The sequence below is a fragment of the Moschus berezovskii genome, chromosome 28, assembly GCF_049115385.1.
Source record: "Moschus berezovskii isolate FMDL1 chromosome 28, NW_MosBer_1.0, whole genome shotgun sequence".
In the NCBI taxonomy this organism is placed as follows: domain Eukaryota; kingdom Metazoa; phylum Chordata; class Mammalia; order Artiodactyla; family Moschidae; genus Moschus; species Moschus berezovskii.
The window spans coordinates 17,654,467-17,680,156 of record NC_142487.1 but is presented as its reverse complement, the minus strand read 5'-3'; the positions used below and the strand labels follow the sequence as shown (position 1 = coordinate 17,680,156).

General features: G+C 43.4%; 1 protein-coding gene across 4 annotated transcripts in view; it reads left to right on the top strand.

The window, feature by feature from the left end:
- Positions 1 to 15,534: 15,534 nt before the first annotated feature.
- DYM (dymeclin) overlaps positions 15,535 to 25,690 on the top strand; it is a 391,190-nt gene continuing 381,034 nt past the window's right edge. For 2 of the 4 annotated variants that reach the window (XM_055417337.2, XM_055417338.2), the window contains exon 1: positions 15,538 to 15,823. The gene's annotated coding sequence lies outside the window, so the exon portion shown is untranslated. Of the gene's footprint in view, positions 15,824 to 25,690 lie in introns of all 4 variants that reach the window. The other 2 variants (XM_088833353.1, XM_088833352.1) reach the window with 2 other exon arrangements.

Here is a 25,690-nt window from a genome sequence, read left to right as displayed (position 1 = left end):
CTGCTGCTGCTAAGTCACTTCAGTCGTGTCCGACTCCGTGTGACCCCATAGACGGAGGCCTACCAGGCTCCCCCTTCCCTGGGATTCTCCAGGCAAGAACACTGGAGTGGGTTGCCATTTCCTTCTCCAATGTGTGAAAGTGAAAAGTGAAAGTGAAGTCACTCAGTCATGTCCGACCCTTAGCAACCCCACGGACTGCAGCCTACCAGGCTCCTCCATCCATGGGATTTTCTAGGCAAGAGTACTGGAGTGGCTTGCCATTGCCTTCTCCGAATTTTGTGCTAGTTAACTGCATTTCCTCTCTTGGACGGATACGTTTTCTCAGACAGTCCTTTGAGGTTCTGAAAGACGGGTTTTGTCATGTCTTTCATTATTGAGCTTCATTCCAAGGAAACAAGTGAGACAGTAGTTACTCAAAATGACCCCCTCTAATGTGTTGATCCATTCAACAGATTGATAGGATTGAAAAGAACTACCCACTGATCCTAAACGTCTTGAACTATCTAAAGCTAAATGTCCCAGGTTCACTTTTAATCAAGAGGAAATGGTGGAAGGGAAGTTCTCTTGTGGTTTCCTCCCAACATAACCACCAGCTAGTTATGTCCTCAAAGTCATATTTGTTAATAAGGCAACAGTTCCTTAAGAAAGACTATGGGTAGATGTATTTAAGTGAAGGGAGAGGTTAGATTGAGAGGGTATGACTGTAGTTGCAAAGTATACTTAAACAGTCCAAATGTTGAGCTGGTATGGACCTTCAGATACACCTAACCCCATCCTCTCATTTCTGCTAAAATGGTTAAATGACCTAAAAAAAAATAACCCAGATGTTGGAACAGGGCAGGTTTTCTGCAGGACTGCTATGTACACTTGTGCTGTGTGCACTGCCCATTTTCAAAGGGTTCTGTTCACACAGAAAACAACTGTAAATAATGCCCTGAGATCTATGCATAACACACCCACATTCCTAGAGGTCCTGCTCCTGTATCGTAATTCAGCAGGTGAAGTTTCACACTTCCTTGGTGTATTCATTTTCTATTGTTGCATAACAAAGTATCACAAACTTAGTGGCTTAAAACAACACAAGTTTATTATCTCACATTTTCTGTAGGTCAGCCATATGGGTAAGACATGGCTGGATTGTCCACTTAAGGTGTCACCAGGCTGAAACCAGGATATTGCAGTTCTCATCTGGTCTTCCAAATTCACTGGTTGCCAGCAGAATTCATTTTCTTATGTCTGTAGCACTGAGGTGTTCCCACTCTTCTCTAGTCAGCCTGGAACCACTCTTAGCTCCTAGAGGCTACTTGTAGTTTCTGGGCATGTCGCCCCTATAGTCAGCTCACAGTATATATGTTCGCTTTCTTCCAAGGAAGGCAGAGCACATCTTTGACTTCTAAACTGGGACCACCAGAGAAAATGCTTTTAAAGGGCTCATGTGATCATGTCAGGTCCAAGTAATTTCCCTAATTTAAGGTCAACTAATTTTGGATATTAATTACATCTGCAAAATTCTTTTGCAGCAGCATTTAGTTTAGTATTTGATTGTTGTTTGAGAGAAGATGTGTGCACATCAGGGGCCAGGAACCTAGGGCAACTGTCTGAGAAGCTATTGGAGGTGATGGAATTCCAGCTGAGCTATTTCAAATCCTAAAAGATGATGCTGTTAGAGTGCTGCACTCAATATGCCTGCAAATTTGGAAAACTCAGCAGTAGCCACAGGATTGGAAAAGGTCAGTTTCATTCTAATCCCAAAGAAGGGCAATGCCAAAGAATTCAAACTACTGCACAATTGTGCTCATTTCACGTGCTAGCAAGGTAATGCTCAAAATCCTTCAAGCTAGGCTTCAACAGTACGTGAACTGAGAACTTCCAGATGTACAAGCTGGATTTAGAAAAGGCAGAGGAACCAGAGATTAAATTTCCAATACCCGTTGGATGGATCACAACAAACGAAAAATTTTTCAAGAGATGAAAATACCAGACCACCTTACTTGTCTCCTGAGAAAACCCTATGCAGGTCAAGAAGCAACAGTTATGCAATTGGACGTGGAACAACAGACTGGTTCAAAATTGGGAAAGGAATACGTCAAAGCTGAATACTGTCACCCTGCTTATTTAACTTGTATGCAGAGTACATCATGTGAAATGCTGGGCTGGATGAAGCACAAGCTGAAATCCGGATTGCCAGGAGAAATATCAATAACCTCAGATATGCAGATGATACCACCCTAGTCGCAGAAAGCGAAGAGAAACAAAGAACCTCTTGATGAATGTGAAAGAGGAGAGTGAAAAAGCTGGCTTAAAACTCAACATTCAAAAATCTAAGATCATGGCATCTGGTCCCATTACTTCATGGCAAATAGATGGGAGAAATGGAAACAGTTACAGACTTTTATTTTCTTGGGCTCCAAAATCACTACAGATGGTGACTGCAGCCATGGAATTAAAAGATGCCTGCTTCTTGGAAGAAAAACCATGATAAACCTAGACAACGTATTAAAAAAACAGAGGCATGACTTTGCCTACAAAGGTCCGTATAGTCAAAGCTATGGTTTTTCCAGTAGTCATGTATGGATGTGAGATTGGACTATAAAGAAAACTGAGCACTGAAGAATTGATGCTTTTGAACTGTGGTGTTGGAGAAGACTCTTGAGAGTCCCTTGGACTGCAAGGAGATCCAACCAGTCAATCTTAAAGGAAATCAATCCTGAATATTGTTGGAAGGACTGATGCTGAAGCTCCAATACTTTGGCCACCTGATGTGAAGAGCCATCTCATTAGAAAAGACCCTGATGCTGGGAAAGATTGAAAGCAGGAGAAGAGGACCACAGAGGCTGTGATGGTTGGATGGCATCACCAACTCAATGGACACGAGTTTGAGTAAGATCTGGGAGATGGTGAAGGACAGGGAAGCCTGGCGTGCTGCAGTCCATGGGGTTGCAAAGAGTCAGACACGACTGACTGACTGAACAACAGCAGCAACATCCTAATTTGACCCCAGCAGGAGGCAGACACAAATACACAGTGACCCCGCTTCCTAAGTTCTTCAAGCACGGCGCGGAGGATAGCTCCACTATCCGCTAATAGGAACTGCAGTGGTCTGGCTGTCCAAGTAACTTTTTTGTGAGGTGTGGCCTCAGGGCTCCAAATAAGGAAAGATGAACAGGGACTCTGTGCACTTAGCTGTGTAGCTGGGCCTTCTTGCAGGCAGGAGGGACTTGAGAACTGAGTAACCTCTCACTCAGCCAGGCAGGCAGCACCCCAGACCTGAGGAGTCACATCCTCTGAGCATTCTGGCAGCTGGGTCTTATCTGACTGCTAAAGGCTGGCATTGCAGGGAATTCATCATTATTGCATGGAGGCCTAAGGGACTGCTCATTCCAGTCTTCTGCACAGCTTACTGGCTGTCCAGTAAGTCTCTGTGTCCTCACAGGTCCCTAAGTCTCAATTTCTCATCTCGAATAGAGTTCAGTTCAGTTCAGTCGCTCAGTCATGTCCAACTCTCCGCGACCCCATGAATCACAGCACGCCAGGCCTCCCTGTCCATCACCAACTCCCTGAGTTCACTCAAACTCATGTCCACAGAGTTGGTGATGCCATCCAGCCATCTCATTCTCTGTCGTCCCCTTCTCCTCCCACCCCCAACTTTTCCCAGCATCAGAGTCTTTTCCAGTGAGTCAACTCGTCGCATGAGGTGGCCAAAGTATTGCAGTTTCAGCTTTAGCATCAGTCCTTCCAATGAACACCCAGGATTGATCTCCTTTAGAATGGACTGGTTGGATCTCCTTGCAGTACACCCAGGATTGATCTCCTTTAGAATGGACTGGTTGGATCTCCTTGCAGTCCAAGGGACTCTCAAGAGTCTTCTCCAACACCACAGTTCAAAAGCATCAATTCTTCGGCAATCAGCTTTCTTCACAGTCCAACTCTCACATCCATACATGACCACGGGAAAAACCATAGCCTTGACTAGACGGACCTTGGTTGGCAAAGTAATGTCTCTGCCTTTTAATACGCTATCTAGGTTGGTCATAACTTTCCTTCCAAGGAGTAAGCGTCTTTTAATTTCATGGCTGCAATCAGCATCTGCAGTGATTTTGGAGCCCCAAAAAATAAAGTCTGACACTGTTTCCAGTGTTTGTCCATCTATTTCCCATGAAGTGATGGGACCAGATGCCATGATCTTCATTTTCTGAATGTTGAGCTTCAAGCCAACCTTTTCACTCTCCTCTTTCACTTTCATCAGGAGGCTTTTGAGTTCCTCTTCACTTTCTGCCATAAGGGTGGTGTCATCTGCATATCTGAGGTTATTGATATTTCTCCCAGCAATCTTGATTCCAGCTTGTGCTTCTTCCAGCCCAGCGTTCCTCATGATGTACTCTGCGTATAAGTTAAATAAGCAAAGTGACAATATACAGCCTTGACGTACTCCTTTTCCTATTTGGAACCAGTCTGTTGTTCCATGTCCAGTTCTGACTGTTTCTTCCTGACCTGCATACAGGTTTCTCAAGAGGCAGGTCATGTGGTCTGGGATTCCCATCTCTTTCAGAATGTTCCACAGTTTATTGTGATCCACACAGTCAAAGGCTTTGGCATAGTCAATGAAGCAAAAATAGATGTTTTTCTGGAACTCTCTTGCTTTCTCCATGATCCAGCGGATGTTGGAAATTTGATCTCTGGTGCCTCTGCCTTTTCTAAAACCTGCTTGAACATCTGGGAGTTCACGGTTCACATATTGCTGAAGACTGGCTTGGAGAATTTTGAGCATGACTTTACTAGCGTGTGAAATGAGTGCAATTGTGCAGTAGTTTGAGCATTCTTTGGCATTGCCTTTCTTTGGGATTGGAATGAAGACTGACCTTTTCCAGTCCTGTGGCCACTGCTGAGTTTTCCAAATTTGCTGGCATATTGAGTGCAGCACTTTCACAGCATCATCGTTCAAGATTTGAAATAGCTCAACTGGAATTCCATCACTCCACTAGCTTTGTTCGTAGTGATGCTCTCTAAGGCCCACTTGACTTCACATTCCAAGATGTCTGGCTCTAGGTCAGTGATCACGTTATCGTGACTATCTTGGTCGTGAAGATCTTTTTTTGTACAGTTCTTCTGTGTATTCTTGCCACCTCTTCTTAATATCTTCTGCTTCTGTTAGGTCCATACCATTTCTGTCCTTTATCAAGCCCATCTTTGCATGAAATGTTCCCTTGGAATCTCTAAGTTTCTTGAAGAGATCTCTTGTTTTTCCTATTCTGTTGTTTTCCTCTATTTCTTTGCATTGATCATTGAGGAAGGCTTTGAGACTTGGTTAATTCCCAGTGTCCCTTCCCAGTGGCAATTTTATTTGATTATCTGTGCATCCAAACTCTGCTTGAATACATGAAGTGATCAGAATCTCATTTTCCTTCCAGGTAGACCATTTCACTACTAGGAAGCTTAATTTTACTTCACAACCTATTGTGAAGTGTTTTTCAGGCCATTAAATGAGCTTTCTACATCAACTCTTTCTCATAGGATTGTCTGGAGATTTTAACAAAATACAGTACATAGGTCGCAACAACTTGTAAATGTGAATGTTTAATTATTAGTATTGATCTTATTGTCAAAAGTTCTTACATGGAACTGAAATCTGCAAGCTGTAACTTCAGACCTGTGGTCCTAATTTGTTTCCCTGGCTCACCAAAAATAAATGGGCCATGGCTTCTGAGAACAGTAATCATATTTTTCTCAAGTCTTCTCTCTTTTTTAAAAAATATTTATTCGGCTGCATCTAGTCTTAGCTGTGGCACGTGGGGTCCTCACTGAGTCATCAGAGGTTTTCACGAGGGTGCTCGGAAGCTCTAGTTACGGACATCAGGCTGAGGTGTGGTGGCCTGTGGGCTTAGTTGCTCCATTGCATGTGTGATCTTAGTTCCCTGACTAGGGATTGAACCCACATACCCCACATTGCAAGGTGGGTTCTTCATCACTGGACCACCAAGAAAGTTCCTCTCAAGTCTTTTCTTAATCTAGTGTGCATCCTCAGTGCTGTGACGGAGAAGGCAATGGCAACCCACTCCAGTACTCTTGCCTGGAAAATCCCATGGATGGAGGAGCCTCATAGGCTGCAGTCCATGGGGTTGTGAGGAGACAGACACAACTGAGCGGCTTCACTTTCACTTTTCACTTTCATGCATTGGAGAAGGAAATGGCAACCCAGTCCAGTGTTCTTGCCCAGAGAATCCCAGGGACGGCGGAGCCTGGTGGGCTGCCATCTATGGGGTCACACAGAGTTGAACATGACTGAAGCGACTTAGCAGCAGCAGCAGCAGTGCTGTCAGCCATTTCACATTGGACATGAGACCTCTCTCCCTCCTGATTGCCCGTCACAGGATAATCTAGTTCTGGTTAATGTACAGTATATGTCCCTTATGAGGGACACCCAGAAACTGGCAACTGTCAGTACATGTGAGTTGATTACCACCTGGATTTTGTAGGTGAATTAAAATTTATAGAAAAAGGCATGCTACATGCGTTACTTAATTTATCTCACAGAAACTATGACATATGAATGGGATGTTACTGTCTCCAGTAGACAACTAGTCTCAAAAAGGTTAAGTGACTATTATCGCTGCATGTTTGTCTCCCCCCACCTCCAACCCCAATTTATATATTGAAGCCCTAACCCCCATGGGACAATATTAGGAGGTGGGGTCTTTTGGAGGTAATTAGGTTTGGGTGGGGTTGTGAGAGTGGAGCCCCTATGACAGGATTCGTGTCTGTATTAGGAAAGAAAGAAACTAGCCCCTCTTTCTCCACCATGTGGGGCTACGATGGCAAGAGCCATCGGCAAACCAGAAAGAGTATTCTCACCAGATAGCAGATAAGCCAGTGCCTTGACACCAGAGGCTGGACTCTCTGACTTCCAGAATTGGGAGAAATAAGCATCTGTTGTTTGAGCCACCTAGTCTATGGTATTCAGTTATAGGAGATAACGAAGAACTGACTAGGGTAGTGACTTTCTCAAATCATTCAGCTCATGATTATGGAACCAGAATTCAAAGTCAAGTCTGACTCCGAAGTCTGCTCTTCTTTTTTCAGAAAAGTTGGAAATGGGAGCACTGTTCACCAACAGGCTTGAAACAATAAGCTAAAGACAGTTTTGATACTGCTTGTGGAGTGGCCTTCTAATAGGCAGAGGTCTTTTTTGGCTCTTTAGTTTCTAAGAGAGACAGCACCCTCCAGGTAAAGATTTGTTCACACGTGGAATCTGTTCCAACTTGCAACACAGGAAATCTGCACTTCTGGACTTTGTAAACTGGTAGTTATAAAAGATTCAATTTAGGAGGTTTTGAGAGACCCCTGGTCTACCCATTTGGCTCCACTTTATGACCCAGCCCTTCTTTCCCTCCTGTTGTTGTTGTTTTTTAAAATTATTATTTATTTCGCTGCATTATGTCTTGGTTGCAGCTTTTTTATGTGGGATCTTGTGCTGCAGCATGTGGGCTTCTGTCTAGTTGGCATGTGGGATCTTAGTTCCTGGACCAGGGATTGAACCTGCGTCCCCTGCATTGCAATGCAGATTCTTAACCACTGGACCAGCCGTGAAGTCCCTCCTCCTGCTTTTAATGTTCTGAATTTTATATTTCATGTGTTTACAAGTCACTTTAAATACTTTGGAGAAGAATCTAAACAAACTAACAACTGAATAATTAGTCCCAGCTCTTTCCCCTTTTCTCCATCGTATCTAATCTGAGTCTTCCGGAATACAGGCAAGCTCTTTTAGTAGCCTGCTCTACTTACTGAATTTATATTTGTCATGTATGGATGTGAGTTGGACTGTGAAGAAAGCTGATCGCCAAAGAATTGATGCTTTTGAACTGTGGTGCTGGAGAAGACTCTTGAGAGTCCCTTGGACTGCAAGGAGATCCAACCAGTCCATTCTAAAGGAGATCAGTCCTGGGTGTTCTTTGGAAGGACTGATGCTAAAGCTGAAACTCCAATACTTTGGCCACCTCATGTGACAAGTTGACTCACTGGAAAAGACTCTGATGCTGGGAGGTATTGGGGGCGGGAGGAGACGGGGACGACAGAGAATGAGATGGCTGGATGGCATCACTGACTCGATGGACATGAGTATGAGTGAACTCCGGGAGTTGGTGATGGACAGGGAGGCCTGGTGTGCTGTGATTTATGGGGTCGCAAAGAGTCGGACACGACTGAGCAACTGAACTGAACTGAACTGAATGGGAGCCTTGGACTATGCCAATAAACAGAAAGTCCCTTCTTTAGGAAATTTACATTCCAGTAGCAAGGAGGCAAATAAACAGATAACTCTACAATGTGTCAAGGGGTGAATAAAAGCGGTGCAGAAATATGAAGGAGGGAAAGGATGGATAGTGCTGGAGTAGGGTACAGGAGGTGAGGGTTGGGAGGTGTCCCTATTTTATGCAGGGTGGACAATATCACATTTGACCAGTCTTGGAGGAGATAAGGGAGAAAGTCTTCACAGTGGTCTAAATTAATTATAATTTGTTTTACTTATTGTCTTCTACCTGAGCACCAAAGAGTTGATACTTTTGAACTGTGGTGTCAGAAAAGAGTCTTGAGAGTCCCTTGGACTGCAAGGAGATCCAACCAATCCATCCTAAAGGAAATCAGTCCTGAATGTTCTTTGGAAGGACTGATGTTGAAGCTGAAACTCCAATACTTTGGCCATCTGATGCAAAGAGCTGACTCATTTAAAAAGACCCTGATGCTGGGAAAGACTGAAGGCAGAAGGAGAAGGGGATGATAGAGGATGAGATGGCTGGATGGCATCCCTGACTCAATGGACATGAGTTTGAGTAAACTCCAGGAGTTGGTGATGGACAGGGAGGGGTGTGCTGCAGTCCATGGGGTCGTGAAGAGTTGGATGTGACTAAGCGACTGAACCGAACCAGAAACAAGGGCTTCCCTTGTGGTTCAGCTGGTAAAGAATCTGCCTGCAATGCGGGAAACCTGGGTTTGATCCCTGGGTTGGGAAGATCCCCTGAAGAAGGGAAAGGCTACCCATTCCAGTATTCTGACCTGGAGAATATAGTCTCTAGACTCTATAGTCCATGGGGTCACAAAGATTCGGACACGACTGAGCAACTTTCACTTCACTTCACCAGAATGTAAGTTTCTTGAAGGCGATAAATAATACAGTTGATAACATCCCAGTGCCTAGAGCCATGTCTGGAATTTATGTGGCATATAATAAAATATTCATTACTAAAAAAAGGGGAAAGAGTGGTCCAAGCAGAGGGAACAGTAGGTGCCTTAGGTCCTGACCTGCGAGTGTGCTAGGAGTACCTGCAGGGAGGCCCTTCCAATTAGGTCTGACAGAGGCAAGTGGAGGTGAGATTAGAGGGGTGGGAAGCGGTTGGGATTGAGGCATCTTTTAGGCCATTTAAATACTATTGGATTAAAAAAAATTAATTTAATTTTTGGCTGCACTGGGTCTTTGTCACTGCGGGGGCTTCTCATGTTGCTCTGTGGCTCCTGTGGCTCAGGGGTGTGAAGGCTTCAGTATTTGCAGTTTCCGGGCTCTAGTGCACAGGCTCCATAGTTGTGGGGCACGGGCTTAGCTGCCCCATAGCATGTGGGATTCAGAGCTGGAACCATGTCTCCTCCTGCATTGGCAGGTAGATTCTTTACCACTGAGCCTTCAGGGAAGCCCTGGTGGTTTTGATTCGGAACGAGGTGAGAAGCCACTGGAAGTCTTTTAGCAGGCAAGGGACATGGCCTGATTAATGGAGATGGAAGGACAGAACTATGTTTAGAGCTTCAGAGAAAATCAAGATTACAGAATAATCTCATTTTGAGATTTGCAGCATATTTCATTCTTTGGGTAAACCTAGGAAAAGTTCCATCATTCCATAGCCATTTATTTGATCATATTAGAAACCATTTACTACTGAATGATCATGGTGGAAAAATTTTTTGTTGTTGATTTGGTTCAGTTCTGTTTGTTTTAACGCTAAAGGAAATTTCAATTTTGCAGGTGTAAATTTTATTAGAACGATGTTGAAGAGGACTTCCCTGGTGATCCAGTGGTTAGGGCTCTGTGTTTTCACTGCTTGGTCCTTGGTTCAGTCCCTTATCAGGGAACTAGGGGCTGCTGTCTAATTGTGGTGCTTGTGTTTCTCATGGTGGTGGTGTCTCTCGTTGCTGAGCCCGGAAAGTGGCTCAGTAGCTATGGCTCCCGAGTCCCAGCGCACAGCTCAGAAGCTATGAGACATGGTCTTAGTTGCTCCCCAGCATGTGGGATCTTCCCAGATCAGGGACTGAACCTGTGTCTCCTGCATTGGCAGGCAGATTCTTTACCTCTGAGCCACCAGGGAAGCCCTATGTGTTTTCTGTTCTATAGTTACTTTCTAAGTAGCATGGCTGTTTGTACAGTCCCAGACTGGGAATGTGTTGGCAAGATAGGTAGCCATTTGGGAGTTTTCTTTTAAATTTATTTTTATTTATTTATTTACTTTTGGATTCACTGCACGGCTTGTGGAATCTTAGTTCCCTCAGTTCAGTTCAGTTCAGTCCAATTTCTCAGTCGTGTCTGACTCTTTGCGACCCCATGAATCACAGCACGCCAGGCCTCCCTGTCCATCACCAACTCCCGGAGTTCACACAAACTCATGTCCATAGAGTCGGTGATGCCATCTAGCCATCTCATTCTCTGTCGTCCCCGTCTCCTCATACCCCCAATCCCTCCTAGCATCAGACTCTTTTCCATTGAGTCAACTCGTCGCATGAGGTGGCCAAAGTATTGGAGTTTCTTAGCATCAGTCCTTCCAATGAACACCCAGGATTGATCTCCTCTAGAATGGACTGGTTGGATTTCCTTGCAGTCCAAGGGACTCTCATGAGTCTTCTCCAGCATCACAGTTCAAAAGCATCAATTCTTTGGCGATCAGCTTTCTTCACAGTCCAACTCTCACATCCATACATGACCACGGGAAAAACCATAGCCTTGACTAGACAGACCTTGGTTGGCAAAGTAATGTCTCTGCTTTTTAATATACTATCTAGGCTGGTCATAACTTTCCTTCCAAGGAGTAAGCGTCTTTTAATTTCATGGCTGCAATCAGCATCTGCTGTGATTTTGGAGCCCCAAAAAAATAAAGTCTGACACTGTTTCCAGTGTTTGTCCATCTATTTCCCATGAAGTGATGGGACCAGATGCCATGATCTTCATTTTCTGAATGTTGAGCTTCAAGCCAACCTTTTCACTCTCCTCTTTCACTTTCATCAAGAGGCCTTTGAGTTCCTCTTCACTTTCTGCCATAAGGGTGGTGTCATCTGCATATCTGAGGTGATTGATATTTCTCCCAGCAATCTTGATTCCAGCTTGTGCTTCTTCCAGCCCAGCCTTCCTCATGATGTACTCTGCATATAAGTTAAATAAGCAAGGTGACAATATACAACCTTGACATACTCCTTTTCCTATTTGGAACCATTCTGTTGTTCCATGTCCAGTTCTAACTGTTGCTTCCTGACCTGCATACAGGTTTCTCAAGAGGCAGGTCATGTGGTCTGGGATTCCCATCTCTTTCAGAATGTTCCACAGTTTATTGTGATCCACACAGTCAAAGGCTTTGGCATAGTCAATGAAGCAAAAATAGATGTTTTTCTGGAACTCTCTTGCTTTCTCCATGATCCAGCGGATGTTGGAAATTTGATCTCTGGTGCCTCTGCCTTTTCTAAAACCTGCTTGAACATCTGGAAGTTCACGATTCACATATTGCTGAAGCCTGGCGTGGAGAATTTTGAGCATGACTTTACTAGCGTGTGAGATGAGTGCAATTGTGCGGTAGTTTGAGCATTCTTTGGCATTGCCTTTCTTTGGGATTGGAATGAAGACTGACCTTTTCCAGTCCTGTGGCCACTGCTGAGTTTTCCAAATTTGCTGGCATATTGAGTGCAGCACTTTCACAGCATCATCTTTCAGGATTTGAAATAGCTCAATGGAATTCCATCACCCCCACTAGCTTTGTTCGTAGTGATGCTCTCTAAGGGTCACTTGACTTCACATTCCAAGATGTCTGATTCCAGGTGAGTGATCACGCCATCGTGATTATCTTGGTCGTGAAGATCTTTTTTGTACAGTTCTTCTGTGTATTCTTGCCATCTCTTCTTAATATCTTCTGCTTCTATTAGGTCCATACCATTTCTGTCCTTTATCGAGCCCATCTTTGCATGCAATATTCTCTTGATATCTCTAATTTTCTTGAAAAGATCTCTTGTTTTTCCTATTCTGTTGTTTTCCTCTATTTCTTTGCATTGATCGCTGAGGAAGGCTTTCTTATCTCTCCTTGCTATTCTTTGGAACTCTGCATTCAGATGCTTATATCTTTCCTTTCCTCCTTTACTTTTCGCTTCTCTTCTTTTCACAGCTATTTGTAAGGCCTCCTCAGACAGCCATTTTGCTTTTTTGCATTTTTTTTCCGTGGGGATGGTCTTGGTCCCTGTCTCCTGTACAATGTCACGAACCTCCGTCTAGAGTTCATCAGGCACTCTATCAGATCTAGACCCTTAAATCTATTTCTTACTTCCACTGTATAATCACAAGGGATTTGATTTAGGTCATATCTGAATGGTCTAATGGTTTTCCCTACTTTCTTCAATTTCATTCTGAATTTGGCAATAAGGGGTTCATGATCTGAGCCACAGTCAGCTCCTGGTCTTGTTTTTGCTAACTGTATACAGCTTCTCCATCTTTGGCTGCAAAGAATATAATCAATCTGATTTCGGTGTTGACCATCTGGTGATGTCCATGTATAGAGTCTTCTCCTGTTTTGTTGGAATAGGGTGTTTGCTATGACCAGTGCATTCTCTTGGCAAAACTGTATTAGCCTTTGTCCTGCTTCATTTCATGCTCCAAGGCCAAATTTAGGATTAAACCCAGGTTCAGGGCAGTGAAAGCCCGGGTCTTGAACCACTGGACCACCAGGGAATTCCTGGAAGTTTTCTTTTTTATTTGTACTTAAAAATTTTTCAGTGTATTTGTTTTCTACTACTGCTACAAAAATATTATCACACATCTAGTGGCTTAAAACAAATAAAATTTATTATCTTACAGCTCTGTGGGTGACTAGTCTGACTCAGTCTCACTGAGCTAAAATCAAGGTATCGGCAAGACTGCATTCTCCTCTGAAGGCTCAGGGGATAATCTGTTTTTCTTGCCTTTTCCAGATTCTGGAGGTCACTCCCACATCCTGTCTCTCGTCATTTTTGAAGCCAGCGATGCCTGATCCTCATGGCTGAATCACGTTATCTTCTGCCGGAGCCATATTTATGACTCACTTTTTCTGTTTCCTTCTCAGTTTCTACTTTTGTGATCACATTGGGCCCACTCTGATAATAAGGGATGATCTATTTTAAGGTCATCTGATTAGCAACCTTAATGTTATCTGTAGCCTTAATTCCCCTTTGCCATGTAACCTAATATCTTTATAAGTTTTGGGGATTAGGATGTGGACATCTTCTAGGTGGCCATTATTCGAGCTGCCACATGGAATGATTTTAATCTAGAGAAGAATTGCAAAGTACAGATAGTTTCAGAATATCCTCTGCCCAGTTCCCTTAAATGTTAGTATCTTACTTAACCATCACACATTTGTCAAAACTAAGAAATTAACATTGGTTATCCTTAACTAGGGGCTTCCCTGGTGGCTCAGAGGTTAAAGCGTCTGCCTGCGGGAGACCCAGGTTCGATCCCTGGGTCGGGACGATCCCCTGGAGAAGGAAACGGTAACCCACTCCAGTATTCTTGCCTGGAGAATCCCATGGACAGAGAAGCCTGGGCTACAGTCCACGGGGTCGCAAAGAGTCGGACACGACTGAGTGACGGAACGGAACGGATCCTTAACTAAAGTCCAGACTTTAGCTGGATTTCATCAGTTTTCCCACTATTGCTGTTTTTGGTTCTGGGATCCAATCCAAGATACCCCTTGCATTTAATGTGAGAGTTTTTATGGCTTTCTTGTTAGTGCTTCTGCACTAACTAGACACTGAAATAGTCAAATCAGTCAAAGTTATTGTGCTATTTGTGAAGGCAGTATTGAAAGTTGGTGACCAAGGATGATACTTTGCACATTACATACACAATAAGTAGTTTTCAAAAGGCTGCTACTCCACCTCATGCATTATATATTGTGAAAACCATTCCTATTATTCTTCTCTGATTTATCGTGTTTGCTTAGCAACATTATGACAGATGCCTAGGAACACTGGTTTCTAGTGAAACTTTTATTTTAAGCTATCCAAAAACTACAAAAGGGAGAGGATATTAAATCTCACAAACAGGATTGCCTCGAAGTAGAATAAGTTGCTTCTTGGTCTATAAGTAAGTTCTGAAGAGATGCTCACAATCATTGCTAGGTCATTCTGGGGTAGAACAGACTGTAGTTTTTGTAGAGGCAAAATTCTAAAGTACTTTGAGGTTTATTTTGGTGCTTGACTTTCTTTTTGCTTCATAAATTTATCATGTAATTCATATATATATTACAAAAAAATTAGAAAACACATTTGAAAAAACTATTTTTAATCATGCATGATCTTATTCCCCAAAGAGAATAACTGTTAATACTCTTTTAGCCTCTCCCCCCTTGGGAGTATTATACATAATCATTACAAACATAATTTATTGTCCAATTTTCAAAAATAAATTATATTTATATGGAATAATACCATACATACTGTTTCTACTCCATGTATCATGAACACGGTAGCCATGGCGTTATTTACAATGGTTGCATAGCCATGTCCACTTCTTTTTAGCTAGGCTTCCAGGTATCTTGTATTTTAGTATTTTTTTGTAGTAATTCTGCAAATTCAGAGAACCTGCTAGCAATAAAAGCTGGAAAAGTATATGTAAGACCTCTATAATACTTCAGTATATTGGCATATACTATTTATATGAAAGAAATAACACTGTTACCTATCTCACAGCGTTATTTGAAGAAATTAAGTATTGGACAGCACATAGAAAACAATCCATAATCTGAGCTGTTGATTACTATCATGACAGCGACAAGCGTTCTGTATGGGAAGTATAATCATGGTCTTGTACACATATTTTATGTGAGAAAACCGGCTGGAGAGGTGAACTAAAGGCTCAGTGACAGCAGTCTGGTAAGCTCGGCTTATCTGACTACAAATTCCATGCTTCTGGCGCTGCACCATATCGACACTTATGTTGGACCTGTTCTTTCTGACAGGATGGCAGGCTGTCCCTGCTACCCGAGCTCCATCGAACACTATTTTCCTATTTCCCAAATTCTTCAGCGTCCTCCAAGGAACTGCTTGATTCTGAGGTGACTACTGGGTAGGAATGAACAGGGGCCTTTAATAAACGTAAGCTCCCAGCACAAGCGCTGCGGGGTAAGCCAGGACGTCAGCACTAGGGTGAGAAAGTCAGGCAGCGTTTGGGTTTTGCCACGTGGCTTTGCCGTTACCCCGGAGGCGCAGGCGGGCGGAGCAACGCCTAACGCCCCGGCTCAGGACCACACTTCCCAGAAGCCCGCGCGCCGCACGCCTCGTGACCGCCGGCTGGCGCGCGCTGGGCCGTTCGGGCCCCCGCGGCGTGCTCCGTTCGCTTCTCGCTTCAGTCCCCGCCTCCGGGCCTCCGCCTTGACGCTGCCCGGGCCGGAGCCGAGCCGAGCCGAGCCGAGGAGCCGGAGCCGTGAAGACGTGGGAGACATGGAGGTTTGAGGCGGCGTGCGCCACCCGGCCGCGGCGGTGACCGAGGCTCGTCGTGTCCCCGCTGTTACCCGACGTGTGTCCGTGCGCTGAAAGCGGATCTCCCCGCTGGCTGAGGCAGGTGGGCTGTGGCGCCGCCCCCCGGCCGCGCGGCCCTGGAAGCCGGGCGGGGCCGCCAGCCCCTCGTCAGAGCGGCTTTGGGAGCAGCCGCCCCTCCCCGGGCCGGGACTGGGCGGAAGAGTGCCCCAGCCGTGCAGGGGCTGTGCCCGGGCCGGGAGAGCCGCCCCCCGCATCTGGGCTTCAGTGGCACTCGGCGCCGCGAAGTGAGGCGGTGTTCACCGAGCGAGTGCGTGGGGCGGGCCTCGGCCCGTGTGGGCCACCGAAGAGCGGGTCGGCGATGAGGGAGGTGGGGTTGAGGTGGCCGGTGGGCGTGTGATGGGCAGCCGGGCAGTAGTACTGATTTTTTTGTGGGGGGGCACATTTTTATTGAGATGTAATTTACATACCATAGAATTCACCCTTTAAAAGTACGATCAAAGTATAACTCAGCGTTTTTTTTTTTTAAACTCTGTATTTTAAAAAGCATAGTCACAGGGTTGTGCAGCTATCTTAATTTCAGAACATTTTTGTCACCCAAAAAAGAAACCTGTACCCATTAGAAGTCACTCCTTATTCTCCACTCCCCGTCTCCCTGGCAACTAGCGATTGTGTTTTAACTGAAAGGTGAGAGGGTGGGAAGTTAGCTCCTCGAGTGTTTGTGAACAGTACTGGGTTAACAGAGCTGATAGGATGAAAGTACTGAAATACAGAGAAGCAATGGGATGATGGTAATAGGGCCAGCCGAGGGGTGCGCAGGATAGACTTGCTAAGGGGGAGAATGAGTAGAATCCTTGGAAGAGGGAAGGTTGGAGGGAGAGATGTGTAGAGAGAAGGTGTGCTGGAAGAGATGAAAGCGTGTGTGTAGGCGGTGGAAGACGGACCCCGGAAGAAAGTGTGTGTGTAAGAGTGTGTGTGTGTGTGTGTAGAGCACCCTTTCAGAGGGACCCTGGCTTTGGGCGGATCTATTGAGGGCTCAAGAGAGGAACTGGAGGTGGGAAGGAAGAGGATCTGTGGGGATGGGTGAATGGTTCCTGCTGAGCTTGAAATTTAGGAATAATGTAGATTTCTGAATGGTTATCCTGCTTTGTGTTGTTTATCTTAGATAATTCTCTCTGCAACTCAGATAAGCTGAGCAAATACAACTCTTCCCATTCTGCAAATGAAGAATCAGCCTTTTAGCTGATAGGTAACTTCCTGAAACTCATTAAATTAGTAAATAAGGCAAAATGAGTGGGAATAAAGTAGTAATTGATGCACGTGGATTAAGTGGCAGAAAATTGAGGTGGGGCAGATGTTATAGGAGGGCTTCCCGGATGGCTCTGGGAAAGAATCCACCTGCCACAGCAGGAAATGTAGGTGAAACTCGGGTTCGATTCCCTGGAGAAGAAAATTGTGACCACTGGAGTGGTCTTGCCTGGAGAATCCCATTGACAGAAGGGTCTGGTGGGCTACAGTCTATGGGGTCGTAAAAGACTCACAACAAATGTTACAGGAAGGAGTTTAAACTATTCAACTATTAAATGTCTTAAGAAATCCATATTATGATAAATAGGTCAGGGACTTTGTACTTTTTAGTTTGGAAAAGTTCAACCTGGGCTAATATAATATACCCCCATGTACCCATTACCCAGCTCTAAGTAACTGAGGCTAATTTAATTTCATTTATGGCTCTGTCAATTCCTAGTCCCACTCCATTTTGTAAATATTTGAGTATATATCTCTAGAAGATTGAGTCACTCTTTTTAATATACCCACAATATGATTAACATACACCCCAAATGATCTCTTTTATATTTAGAAGGACTTATTTTTTAAAATGTGGCATCCATATGATACTGAATAAGCAGTGCAAACATTTTGATGTTTGACTTTCTGAAAAATACAATATTGTTTCCAGATTTTTGCAGTCAATCCTGCTCTCCTGACACTTCTATTTTCTTGGTTAATATGGTTCATCCTTCTATAGAAAGTTTTAAGAATTGTCACTTTGGCTGGCTTTTTAGTGGATGGAATTTTGTGAGAGCATGAGAAAAATAGAAGTGAACTAGGCAACCCACTCCAGTGTTCTTGCCTGGAGAATCCCAGGGACGGGGGAGCCTGGTGGGCTTCTGTCTATGGGGTCACACAGAGTCGGACACGACTGAAGTGACTTAGCAGCAGCAGCAGCAGCATACCACAAAATGCACAAATAACTGTTATCTCTGATAATGCTTTAAGTATTTGGGCAGTTTGATTATGCTTGTCTCCTCTAGATGATTTCACATATTGTTAGAAGTTGTTTAATGTGTGTATGTTAGTTTTCTATGATTATTGTAACAAATCACAAATTTAGTGGCTTAAAACAATACAAACATTCTATTTTAAAATTATTTATTTGGCTGTGCCAGGTCTTAATTGTGGCATGCAGGACCTTCCATCTTCATTGTACCACGTGTGATCTTTAGTTGTGGCGTGCGAACTCTTAGTTGTGGCACATGGGATCTAGTTCCCTCTCCAGGGATGGGACCCCTGACACCCTGCATTGGGTGTACAAGAGTCCCAGTCACTGGACCACCCGGGAAGTCCCCAAGCTTATTCTTTTGAAGTTCTGTGTTTTAGAAGTCCAAAATGGGTCTCACTGGGCTAAAGTTAGTTGGTCAAGCCTGTCTTCCTTTTGGAAAGTTTCTACGGGAGAATCTGTTTCCTTGCCTCTCCCAACCACATTCCTTCGTTTGTGATCCTCTTCATCTTCAAAACCAGCCACATTGCATCTTTCTGTTACGCAGTTGATCTGACCACAGCTGGGAAAGATTCTCCATTTTTAAGGATCTGTGTGATTAGGTACACCTGGGTAATTTCCCCCAACTCAAAGTCCTTAACTTAATGATTCCTGCGAAGTCCCTTTTGCCATGTGAAACACCAGAATCACAGGTGCCATAGATTATAGGATGTAGACATCTTCGGGAATTGTTCCTCTGCCTATCACAGTATGTTCGGGGATACTTTGTTAAGTGACTTTGTTTGCTATTAAAAATGCAGTGTGTCATCTTTCACTTCTAAGATAATGGAGTTAGTGCTAGAGAGGACTGTTTCATTTTTCCTTTAATGACGGTAAACAGATAATGTGGGAAATGTCTGTGACATTTGGAGTGAGACCTTTTAAAAAAAAGTGTAATAATGTGTAAAGTCTTTCTGTATTTCATTTTGGTCTTTTCACATTCATGTTTTTTAAGTATTGTATACTTGCAATCAGAGTGTACATATAATGCTCAAGTCACAGGGTACTCTGGGGCACTGATGGTTCCCTACCTAGAGTGAGAGACCAGGTGCTGTCTGTCCTGGTGGGTGATGGAGGCACCTCCACTTCAATAGGAAGACAGCGGGAGAGAACATTTTCAGGAAGACCGAACTACTGTGAGAGTTGGGCTCAATTCCCTTCCAGGATTTTCCTTAATGTGACTCAGCTGCGTGGTTGTGGGCCTGAAAAGCAGAGGAGCAAGTTGTCCTTTGCTGTCTTCCTTTCCCAGGCTGTGGAGAAGATGCTGAAACTTCTTGGTGGAGATTTCAGTGGAGAAGATGCGGAAACTTCTTGGTGGAGATTTCAGAAAATCCTGTACTTTGGCATCCTGTTTCTTGAGGGGGTTCCACTTTCCAGCTTAGCCCTCAGGGTCTTAACTGCATCTGAGCATGAAGGTCCTGTCTCTCTGATGGTGGTGTGTTTTAGCTTACCGCTAAGCTAAATATAATGAAACTATAATAATAATATTAATAGGTAATAATTACTTATTAATAAGTATAATGGGAATTGTTAAATATCTGTGCCTATCTTTAAGCTTATTTTCTGTAGTAAGATTCTTAGTTGAGCTTGACATTATGAACTTAAAAGCTGCTTTCAGTTTTAAGTGATCCTCGTGTTGGTTTGTTCCTAGACGAAGTAATTTAGTAGGGCTGAGAACAAATTTACAGAGCTCTTATATGTTACAGACTTTTTGTTTTCATTCTTTTAGGAAAGTTTGGTCAATAGTTTTTGATGTCTTCTCTAGTTTTTAGAATTGTTTTAAAAATTCAGACACCAGGCAAGGGGTGGGGATGGGTGAAATGGGTGAAAGTGGTCAAAAGATGGAGACGTCCAGTTATAAAATAAATCATCTAGGAATGTAATGTGCGGTGTGGTGACTGTAGTCAATAATACTGTATTAGATGTTTGAAAGTTGCTAGGAGTAGATATAAAATTTCTCATTACAAGAAAAAAATTAACTTTATGGTGGTAGATGCTAACTAGACTGATTGCGGTGATGATTTTGCAATACAGTATTTGTTGTGTTGTCCATGGATGGCATCACCGACTCTGTGGACATGAGTTTGAGTGAACTCCGGGAGTTGGTGATGGGCAGGGAGGCCTGGCGTGCTGTGATTCATGGGGTCGCGGAGAGTTGGACATGACTGAGCGACTGAACTGAACTGAACACCTAAAACACCTAATATAATGTTATATTTGAATTATATCTCAGTTGAAAAATGCAGGCCCCCAAAGTGACTAACTCTCTGATAAGGTCATTGGGAAAAAAAAAAAACAAAAACTTTTTTGGTATGTAATATGACTGATAATAAATTTCTTTTTTAAATTGAGTCAGTCACTGAATCTTGACAATTATTCCTTCAGACTATCTCTTGCAGCCCTCCACCTTAGGATATTTTCAGAGCCTCCTTTGTCAGTCAAGATTTCATTTGGGTATACATGCAAATACTAGCTTCAGCATATCATCACTTTGTTTCTTATGTAAAAGAAGTCCAGAGGTAGACAATTCAGGACTGATACAGTGGCTCTACTATCATTAGGGTGCTGTGCTCAGTCGTGTCTGACTTTGTGACCCTACGAACTGTAGCCCACCAGGCTCCTCTGTCCATGGGATTTTCCCAGCAAGAATACTTGAATGGGTTGCCATTTCCTCTTCGCAACCTAGGGATTGAGCCCATATCTCCTATGTTGACAGGCAGATTCTTTACCACTGAGCTGCCTGGGAAGCCCACTGTCATTAGTGACCCATCCCCTTTTTGAGCTTCTCACCGTGTCATCTCTAGGGTATGGCCCTTGATTTCTGTGTCCAGATGATTATTTATGGCTTGTCAAATAAATGATCTGACACCCACAAGACGGTTATGGACTAGATGTTCAGTTGCTCAGTTGTGTTGGACTCTGCAACCCCATGAACCGCAGCACGCCAGGCCTCCCTGTTCATCACCAACTCCTGGAGTTCCCCCAAACCCTTGTCCACTGAGTCGGTGATGCCATTCAACCATCTCATCCTCTGTTGTCCCCTTCTCCTCCTGCCCTCAATCTTTCCCAGCATCAGGGTCTTCTCAAACGAGTCAGCTCTTCCCATCAGGTGGCCAAAGTATTGGAGTTTTAGCTTCAACATCAGTCCCCGCAGTGAACGCCTAGGACTGATCTCCTTTAGGATGGACTGGTTGGATCTCATTGCAGTCCAACGGACTCTCTAGAGTCTTCTCCAACACCACAGTTCAAAAGCATCAATTCTTTGGCGTTTATCTTTCTTTATAGTCCAACTCTAACATCCATACATGACCACTGGAAAAACCATAGCCTTGACTAGACGGACCTTTGTTGACAAAGTAATGTCTCTGCTTTTCTTTTTTTTTTTTTCTGCTTTTCAATATGCTGTCTAGGTTGGTCATAACTTTCCTTCCAAGGAGTAAGCGTCTTTTAATTTCATGGCTGCAGTCACCATCTGTAGTGATTTTGGATCCCAGAAAAATAAAGTTAGCCACTGTTTCCCCATCTATTTGCCATGAAGTGATGGGGCCGGATGCCATGATCTTAATTTTCTGAATGTTGAGCTTTAAGCCAACTTTTTCACTCTCCTCTTTCACTTTCATCAAGAGACTCTTTAGTTTTTCTTCACTTTCTGCCATAAGGGTGGTGTCATCTGCATATCTGAGTTTATTGATATTTCTCCCGGCAGTCTTTATTCCAGCTTGTGCTTCCTCCAGCCCAGCGTTCCTCATGATGTACTCTGCATATAAGTTGAATAAGCAGGGTGACAATATACAGCCTTGACGTACTCCTTTTCCCATTTGGAACCAGTCTGTTGTTCCATGTCCAGTTCTAACTGTTGCTTCCTGACCTGCATAGATGTAGATATTTTGAAATCATCACTGTACTGGGGAGGAGTTCACTAGAAGACTGAGCGATAGATGCAGTATTATGGTACAGTGGGCATAGTAGAAGAGATGCCCTTTAGGAAAGTCTCCCCTTCGGGCATCAGCTTGCTTTCTGGCCTTTTTTGCTTCCTTCCCTATTCCAGCCATGTTGAGCTTCTTTCAGTTCCTGGAATGGACCCTGCCTGTTTTGCCTAATCCTAGGCAATGGCAAGCCACTCCAGTACTCTTGCCTAGAAAATCCCATGGATGGAGGAGCCTGGTAGGCTGCAGTCCGTGGGGTTGCTAAGGGTCAGACATGACTGAGCGACTTCACTTTCACTTTTCACTTTCACACATTGGAGAAGGAAATGGCAACCCACTCCAGTGTTCTTGCCTGGAGAATGCCCGGGATGGAGGAGCCTGGTGGGCTTCTGTCTATGGGGTCACACAGAGTCGGACACGACTGAAGTGACTTAGCAGCAGCAGCAGCAGCAGGCCTACTCAGAGGCTTTTCTCTTTACTTTGAACCCCTGCACCCAACCAGGCCAGTCCTTCAGGTCTTAGCTTTTGATGGCATGACCTCTGGGAAGCTTTCACTGAGTCTTGGATAGTTGCCATATTATAATTTTTTGTTGATTTGTCTGTATCTCATACTCAACTGTAAATAAAATCCATCTTTCCCAGTTTTAACCTTGGCTCTTAGTATTAGGCTGGCCACATGATGGGCACTCACAAAATACTGACAGGAGTCGTGCTTCCATAACCAGTATGATGGAGCTTAGGTGTTGCTAGTTTGTTTTTTCAGCCCTGCAACTCTTCTTTGATATTGGCACATTGAGTTGTTAATATGAATCAATGATTGTGAAATAGTAAAGCACATTCTCTCCAATTTAGGAGATTTGACTCCAATTAAGAGTTAATAATACTTAAAGCAACACTTGCGGATTGTTAGGAAAGATAATGTATAATAATGTATAATATTATTTATATTTTATATAAAATATTTTATAATAATGTATAATATTATAAAAGATCAGCAGTCCCATGTCTTACCTGCTATCCTTTTTAGTGTGGTTCCTGGAGACAACTACTTTTAACTATGTTTGTAAGTAATATGTCTAAATGACTATATTGTGATTTATCAATTTTAGGTAATATCTCTTGACTCGTGTTATGGTAGAAGAGGTCCTTTCCTCCTCCTATCCCTCTTCCAGCCCTTTTGGTGCGAAAACTTAAGAATTGGTGCTTAGGGTTTACACTATTATGACTGCATAAATGTTATTGCTGAGCTGAGTTTACCTTGTTTTCCCACCCCCAACTCTATTTACTTTATGTTTCTATGAGCACATTACTGATTTTTACCAAATATGTGGAAGGACCTGTGGGGATTGCAACCCAGGAAACTTATGCAAGACGTTACTCTGGCTACTGCTGTTGCCATGAGCAGTGATTCGCTTTTCATCCCTGTCCCAGAGGCTTCGTTGTCTTTGTTGGTGCTCAGGTAAAGTACAACCCCAGACCTTCGCAGTTCCCGACTTGACTTGAATGTCTTGAATGAAGGCTCCTGTCTCTTATTCATACTTTCGGTTTGGAACTCCTGTTACTAATCTGTTAAGACCTTCTAAATGGCTCTTATTATTTTTTGTGTCCTGTTTTCTATTTGTCTTCTTGTTCTTTTTTTTTTTAATTTTTTGTTTATGTTTGGCTGTGTCCAGCCCTAGTTGTGGCGCGGTAGGCTCTGCGTTGGTGGCCCCTTCTGTTGCAGCCTGCGGGCTCTCTGTTGTGGCGTGCAGGCTTCTCTGTAGTTGCAGCGTGTGGGCTCAGTAGTTGCAGCCCTCAGGCTTAGTGGTCGGTAGGATCTTAGTTTCCCGACCAGAGATTGAACCTGTGTCCCCTGCATTGAAAGGCAGATTCTTAACCACTCGACCACCAGCAAAGTTCCTTGTCTTCTTGTTCTTGATTATGGGTGTTTCCTTGACTTTATCTTGTCTATTGAATTTTTAAATCAGTTTTTAATGTCAAGTTTGTTTTCTTGTTTATATCCTTGACATCTTGTTCTTGGTTTATGGGAACAGGGTGGCACAGTGGTAAAGAGCGTGGTTTCTGAACCTGGACTGCCGTGGCCTGAAGCCTGATCTGTCACTTTCTGACTCTCTCGTCTTGGACTTGGGCACATCACTTAACTTTTCTTGCCTCAGTTTATTCTTCTAGGCCCAGAGTTGGCAGACATTTTGTCTAAAGGGCCAGATCATAAAAATTAGGCTTTGTGGACCCAGAGGCAAAATGAAGAACATTATGTAGATACTCACATAACAGGGGAGAAAAAATTTCTACAGATGTTTATTGATGAAGTTAAAAATATAGTGCTAATAATGGTTGAGAACTTTTTTTGGTAAGAGAGGTTTGCTAATGAGAAGAATGAAATTTCTTTTGGGGAAGAAGGGATACCATATTACTTAGTTGGAGTTCCGAGTTACTGTTTCCTATCATCAGAATTTATCACAGATGTTCATATCTAATGCTGATGTGTAATGAGATTGTCTGTATTTCATCTTTGAATATACCTTTTTGTTATTGTTGTTTAGTAACTAAGTTGTGTTCAACTCATCTGTGACCCCATCGATTGTAGCCTGCCAGTCTCCTCTGTCCATGGGATTTCCCAGGCAACAGGTAAGTATTGCCAGTGGCTTCCCTGGTGTCTCAGGGGTAAAGAAACCACCTGCCAATACAGGAGATGTGGAGCCATGGGTTCAATCCCTGGGTCAGGAAGATCCCCTGGAAAAGAAAGTGGCAACCCACTCCAGTATTCTTGCTTGGGAAATCTCATAGACAGAGGAGCCTGGCAGGCTATAATCCATGGTGTCGCAGAGAGTCAGACACGACTTAAGAGACTAAACAACAAATATTGCCAAATACTGACATCAATTTATGAGCATATATATAACTTTTTGGCTACACCAGCATGGCTGGTGGGATCTTAGTTCCCTAGGCACGGATCGAACTTGTGTCCACGGCAGTGAAAGTCCAAGTCTTAACCACTGGACCGCCAGGAAATTCCCTGTGTGGTTTTAAGGTTTTAATAGTGCGTGTTAATCGCTTAGAAGGCATCTATAGAATTATGTTAGATTCATTTCTGATATTTACCCTTTAGTAAATCATTCCACTGTGACTGATCACTTCCAGTTGAGATTATGTGGAAACTCTTTGTTGCACAGTAAAATAGTTTTTGAAATGTGGAAAGTACTTTTGTACCTGCATTGAGGTCTGAAAAATGCTATTGGAAGTATAGTTTGACTTTGAAAAATTTATCTATTGCATACTTTTGTGGGATTGGAGATTTCAAGTCTTATTTTGATTTCTGACAGCATCAGAAGTGTGTAAAACAGCTTGCTCTTGTGATTCACACAATATCAGTTAATTTTACAGGTCAGTGCTGTTGGCCTTCTAATTTTAGATTGAATTCATTGAGAAATGTTACTAAATCTGTAGCAAAAACTAATTTCCAAAGCCATTCAGTGTTTAATAACAGTGGTTGAAGGGGGTTCTTCTTGTTCAAAACAGTTTCAGTCTCAACCCTGAGCTTGAAAAATTTAAATAAAACTACTGTTACTAAGCCATTGTATTGTTGCATGGTAGAATGTATCAGGATATTCAACTTTTATTTCTAGAAAAACTCTATGGAATTGATAGTTCGTGAGAGTGGATGAAGTTAACTATTGACACTCCTGGTTCAGTAGCAGGATAGATT